Source organism: Hemicordylus capensis, chromosome 1, assembly GCF_027244095.1.
Source record: "Hemicordylus capensis ecotype Gifberg chromosome 1, rHemCap1.1.pri, whole genome shotgun sequence".
Lineage (NCBI taxonomy): Eukaryota > Metazoa > Chordata > Lepidosauria > Squamata > Cordylidae > Hemicordylus > Hemicordylus capensis.
In genome coordinates, this window is record NC_069657.1 from 291,442,303 (window position 1) to 291,448,960 (window position 6,658).

The 6,658-nt window shown below is 42.6% G+C and overlaps 1 long non-coding RNA gene across 1 annotated transcript; it reads left to right on the forward strand.

The window, feature by feature from the left end:
• The first annotated feature begins 1,638 nt into the window (after window positions 1-1,638).
• LOC128340712 (uncharacterized) lies at window positions 1,639-5,821 on the forward strand. Its single transcript, XR_008313904.1, has 2 exons — window positions 1,639-1,770; window positions 2,774-5,821. It is a non-coding gene; the product is annotated as an uncharacterized LOC128340712 (long non-coding RNA).
• The last annotated feature ends 837 nt before the right edge of the window (window positions 5,822-6,658 follow it).

A 6,658-nucleotide genomic window follows, 5' to 3' on the forward strand; every position in this document is an offset into this window, starting at 1 on the left:
TTTTAATGGGACAAATCCAGCCACAACGCACAGTCTTCCTGTAACAGCAGCTCTTCATGTACGACAGATCTATCAACAGAAGTAGGGGGTCAGCGGTACTGTGTATGGAGCAGCACACACGGAAGAAGATGATGCAGCAGAGGACTGAATTAAGTCCCAAATATTTTATTAATAAACAGTGCAACCTTAAGCATGTTTACTTGGGAAAATGTTCTGCTTTGTTCAGTGAATTCCTTAGTCAGTGAATTTAGGATTGTAGCCAAAGTATATAAATATGAAGTTGTCATATTATCTAGTACCTTTTCAGAATGTTGTGCTAATTTATTCTGAAAGAAGCTAATAAGAGGATACAATTACCGGCTGCTCCATTTGTGTTTTTCAGGGACAATATCGTTTCAGTTTTGTCCCTTATATTGTGTTTGAAATGGCTTTGCCCATTTAAATAGCTGTGTATTTCAATATGCTGCAAACATTGCAGCAAATTGCATTATACTTCTGAAATGAGCTACCAGGTTCTATGTGTTGTTTAATTAACTAAGGGGGGGGGCTCTAGTTTGCAATTTCCTTTTCTAATCAAGAGAGAGATTTTACAGAAAGATCATTCTGACTTTCATTCTGAATTATACATTGTGCCTTGGTTTTCATTTCTGTTTATAAAAGAATGAAGCTGCATTATTTTCCCCTAGTGTCTCTAAATCAGCATTGAAGGTCACGTGTCCTGGCTGAGTAACAAAACTGACTTGTTCTGCAGAAAGGTCAAGGGGCCTGTGGAAATCTTTTTTGTAATCCATGCAGGTCAGAAATGTGATGGATGGGAGAGCAGAGTTTTACTAATGAGTTTATTATTAATGAGCTCATTATGTGTAACTTTCCATGGGCAGAATATACCCTTCCCAATATCCAAAAAAGTATCTGGAGTCTGGGAACATTGGGTGGTTGTATTTACTTCCTCCTGCCCTCCACCCACCTGTGGAGGTACATCTCAGGCTAAGCATGGGCAAGGTTGCTATGTGCCCTGGCATATCATGTCTTCTTGTTTCCGCCCATTGTGAGAGATGCTTTGCTCTGGAAAGCAGGAGAGCAGGGTGGAGGAAGGCCAGGAAACTGTCCTTGAAACTAAGTGAACTCCCCTCCACCCAAGACATGGCATCACTGCCATTGCCCTCTCTGAGGAGCAGCATACCGCCTAATATTCCTGATAGGCTCTACTGGGGGTGACTCAGTCACATGTCTCTCACCATCAAATGTTAACATTATTTATGGAGAGCCATTCAGTCAGCACCAAGCTCTATAACTCAGGCTCAGTACCACAGTGAGGCTCAGGTCTAAGTGTGTACAGAACTTCAGTCTAGTCAGATTTCCGAGAGCACAATTAACTTTAAAGCAGGGGCGTAAGTTCCATTTGGCAAGGGGAGACTAGTCCCACAGGACCTGGAGGGCCCCCCAAGGCCCCTTAGCCAGTCCCCCTTGCCTTGTCTGCTGATCCCCTCTCCTCCTAGCCCTCCTGTTCTGGCCAGGGGAGTGAAGCAGCCTGCATGCTGCTGCAGCCCCTTCAGTCTCCGCCTCTGAGCTGTTCGGTGGGTGGGCAGGGCTTCCAGAGAGGCCTCCGTGCAGGCCTCCCTGAAGCCTGAACTCGAGTGCCAGCAGGCAGGCAGCAAGGAAGGAAGAAGGGAGGGAGGGAAGGAGGGAGGGAGCAGGGTGGCCAGCACTGGCTGCCTTTGCCCACCACAGCTCTGCCCAGCTTTTGACCCTTCAGGCTTAGTAATGGAGGTAGGATGTGATTTCCTTTTTGTGATTATCCCTCCCTGGATATTTAGGGATTGCTTGCCATAGAGGTTTGATATAAGATGGGTGGGTGGGATGTAGGGCAGATTGAAATGACTCTTAATATTTAATTCAGAGATTGAGGGATTTGCTGGTTTAAAATCTTTTTTAAAAATTTTTTAAAAAACCCTTAAATAAAAAAAAAGTAGTTCCAACCTGATATGGAAGAATCTGCCCTTTGCCTTCATTAAAAAAACACCTGATTTCAGCCCCAGCCTTTGGATCACCTGGAATGACTGAGTATAGGGCTTTGGTTTTGAGCAGAGAGATGTGGGAGGAATATGTAGGTATATTTAAATTGAAATGGATTGGACAAATTGTTGGTTTTTAATACTTTTTAAATTTTAAAAAAAGTCTTATAAGTGGCTTGTTTCATGGGAAAAAAATTACAAAGTCCTTTAGGTTTCAGTGAAATGTACTTCCAGCTAAATGTGGTTAGATTTGCTGCCTGAGGCTGCAATTCTCCACACACTTACCTGGAAGCAAACTGTACTGAATTTGTTAGGATTTATGAGAAAACATACATAGGATCGGATTGCATGGTTGAAAGGCTCCTTTGTTAATCAGCAGTGAGGAGCCCATTTTAAAATCTCGTCTCCAGGCCCACTCCAACCTTGCTATGCCCCTGCTTTAAAGGGATTTAAAATGCCAATATCAGGATACATATTTATTCCCTGAACTGATTCAGAGTTGACTCCAACTGGTTGTCATGAAAGCATGTTAGATTAGTCACACTGCAGGAAACAGAAAAAGTGTCTAGGGGTGGGTGGGTAGGATATTTGACAAATGGTTCTAGTACTTCCAAATTCACTTCCTTCCAAATTGATATTCCTTCCCGATTAATGGGAAAGTGTTAAGAAACATCATTATCCCATTGTGTAGTAATTGTTCAGTAATTATGACATCACAAGGAAGTGAGAGCTTCAAACCTAATGTTCCCCTTTGACAGGTCTTCGATCTGCAAATGACATCATGCTGTAGGGCTCCTTGGCCCAAGTACTCAAAGGAGTCTTCAGAAAATTCTGCCTCAAAAGTATTCCCCTGAAGCTTTCACCTTAAAGGAAGAAACCACACTCATCTCAGGGAAAGCCATTCATCGTGGCTGCAGTCCAGATGTGAATAGATGAATACTGATACTTAGCCTAATAACTTTCTGAAGACTGTAAACAAACTGCTATCAATACAACACCAGCATAGAGAAGTCACAATGTATATTACTCATTTATTTCTAAAATAGCCTACTCAAATCAGAGTAACTAATCTCCTTTCCATTGACTGGGGAGACATGCAGGTAAGGGTGTCTTAGCCAGGAGCAGAGGCAATGGTGTAGCCAATGGTGGAGAAGCCAAAGGTGATAGAGGTGCAACCATGCTAGATGACTAAGGCAATACAACACAATGCAGAATAATATACCAGGCAAAAAGCACAGTAGCCCTTAGGACTTGTGGAAAAGGGCTACAAGTCCTAAGGGCAACTGTGCTTTTCCTCCTGATGGACTGCTCTGCAGTATGATTTGGTGGCTGTGGGGAGATGTTTTGGAGGTGGGATGCTGAGGGAGATATCTTGCTACATGAGACTACAAAGGGGCATGCTGTGATGAGTGAAAATACTTGTGTTATGAATTCAACTAAGATTTCCCATTTGTAATTTTTCCTTTGCTGAAAGTTAATAGCCTGTATCAATATAGTTCTGACAGTTGAGTTTACAATCCAAAATAGCAAGAAAAGTCCTCTTTGTGGTGGCAGACTTACAAAACCTGAGTAACTTGTCCAAACTGCCAACATGCCCAAGAACTCAAACAAGAACCATAGTTTGCTTAAAGTTTGAATGGACCAAGTAACATTGTGCCAGGTGAAGTATCTGCAAATGAAAAGTAATGCTGCAAATGCAATATCAGCTTTAGTGAACTCTATCAAACTCCTGAGAGGTCCAGGTGGACAAAGGCTGCTTAATTTGACTTGGCTGACCTGTCAAATTTACTCTTGCAAAAGTCCAATGAAGCTGCAGACACCAAGACTTGTGTAAATCAAAATAATATTGCTAATAAAGTCTTATGGCAGCTTACAGGCTAGTACTTCTATGAAGAGAAGAACATTCTACTGCACAATGAGGATGCAATTTTTGCCAGTACCCCTTCCCTTTGCAGCCCCCTGTATCCCATAAAATTGTCCCTGAGGGTCTCCCAATGCTCTACCTCTTCGCCTAAGTAGAATGTCTGGATGCTGCCTTCTGATACTTGTTACTGCCCTCTATTAGGTGTTATTCTTCCGAAACAATTGTTGTGTCTTGAAATACCTAGGGAACTAAAGGACTGTCTAGATGCATCATTATTATTATTGCAGATTACAATTTGTGAGATGGACAGAACTCTTCTCACAAGAACTGACAGCCCAAACTACCAGATAAGGAACTGTTAGAGAAACTTTGGTGATCTAGAAAGACAGTGTTGTACAAACTGGCCTGGGTAGCAGATTGCATCCCATTGTGTACTTGAATAAATAACAACTCTTGCTCCAGGAAAGAAACCACTTCACCATGAAAAGCAATACTATACTACAGATTCTGAATATATTGTAAACTTCTCTGTTGGGAAGAAAGGACAGAATTCCCTTTCATGCTTCAGACATTCCACACTGTCCTGTGATGGTTCCATGAAGGCTTTTTAAAAAACAAACAACAACAACAACAAAACCTTACATGTAGGGGAATTTCCCCTCCAGACCTTATGAATGCCTTCTCATGAACTCAAAATCCCCCCATTTATGTACAGCCCTTTTCATTCTGCTGCACCTCTCCGGATGTACTGGTGGTTACATAGTCTCACAGCCAGAGCTGTGGTGGTAGAACACTATACAACAGATCAAGAAAGCCCTTTATAGGAATCTCTTGGACTTTATAGACAGAGGCCAAATTTGGATGTAATAGGAGACTGGAGGTCCCTTCACCTCAAGGTTGCATAACCGCATGTCCAAATGCTGGATACCAGAGCTAAGGGTGAAAAGGGACCCATGGTTTCCCTCCCCTAACTGCACTTTGAACCATCAGTCAGAGTGTAGTTTCGCTGCCAGCGTTTTGTGGTGCCAGCGTTATGTCCTAATGCTGGCATTGCAGTTTTGGCCCCATAGAACTGGAGTTGAGGGAAGAAGCTCCTCCTCTCTGGCCTGATTGGCTGTGTGGGCTGTCAAGAAGGAAGCCCACACAGCCAGCTCCCCCCACCTCTCTACAGAATTGCTGACAGCAGAGAGGCATCTGTCCCCAATGTCTGGACGCGGATAAAAAAGCAGGGGAAGGAGGCATGGAACCATTGGAACCGCAGTTCCGTATTACATGTGAATTTGCCTAGAGAGTAGCATGTCTCTTGCAGGAGACATCCAGGTTGTGGCCAAATGTGCTTGTTCCTTTCTCCTGCAGACAATCAGAGTAATTGATTCCAATAAATGCAGGAACCAGTGCTGCTGTTGAATTTACAGGCCCCAGAACATACGTGTAGTTAGCCTTAATGTACAAGTTTGACTGGGCTTTTATTTTTAAAAACCTGAATTTGAGTGGCAAATGAACAATTCTCAGACCGGATGCTTCTCAAAGGTGCCAAGCTTAGCTTAGGAACACAAGAGCAGAAGGTTCCCAGGGCTTTGGAAGTCATGTTGACTGCATAAGAGCTACATGCTGTTTTATCTTGGCAGAAAAAATGAGCTGTTAATGTGTTTGCATTTGTGAAAAGGACTGTTGTTTGTGAATATTTTTTGTGCTGTCTCTGGGAAAGGGAAGACATAGGATGGGGTTTGTAGTAAACCCAGAGTTTGCAATAGTGGAAAAATTAGGCAGACAAGTGAGGTGTTGAGGGAGAAGTAGCATGAGTTCTGAATTTCCTTAAATTACAATAATTTCTTATTAAAATACGTGTATCATAATATATCCTTATTGGTATGAATGTGTGTTTTAAAGTGTATGTTAAATATGCCTCTTTTCATATTATAAAAGTAGCTGGTTGAGTTCATCCTCTCCCGTATTGAAAATTCCTTTTAAAATGGACTAGGTTCCATTGCAGCAAATGCTGCGATAAAAAGCTTAATCTAGTGGTGCTAGGACATACTGGAAATTTTGATATTAAGATTAGATATGTTAAAGGAAAGGATATTTATCCTTGCAGACATCTTAGCCAGAGAACACCCCTAAACTGTGAACATTGCTTTTGTGGTGAAAGTACACTCTGAAAGTCCAGGCAGCTAGCTGGTTGCTGTGCTGGTCTTTCCTTGCAGGAAGAGGGCAGCCCCATGAGGTTTCATGGCATCATCCTGGAGCTGGGGTACATTCAGGCTCCAATCAGGAAGTGGCAGCTTTAAAGCTTTCTTCCTGTGGCTACCTGTGCCCACAAATGGTTGCATTGCCAACAAAGATGCAGAACTGAGAGGGTCAGAGAAAAGAAATAACTGAGCAAACAAGGAAGTAAGGAAGTCAGTTGTAGTAGATGTTCTTACAGGATTTTCTAAAAGTCATCTGAGAAAGAAACTATACAGGCTTATGTAACTATCTGCAGACTCACCATCCACATTTCCACGTATCTGCAGTCGGGTGATTGACACCCAACCCTGGCATGCATGGAAAATAATCAGCCAACAAAGGGTTAAGTTCATGTATCCATGGTTCAAAGACAGCTGGAAATGACAACAGAGGTCATTTCCATCTGCCATTTTATGAAGAGAAGCCATTTTGTAGCTCATTTGAGACAGAAACCCTTTTTCATAAAAAAGCAACAATTTGTACTTTGCGGGGGGGGGATTGCTGGACAACAGGATGCCCACAGAGCACGGCAGGGCACTTTGTTTTGCCCATA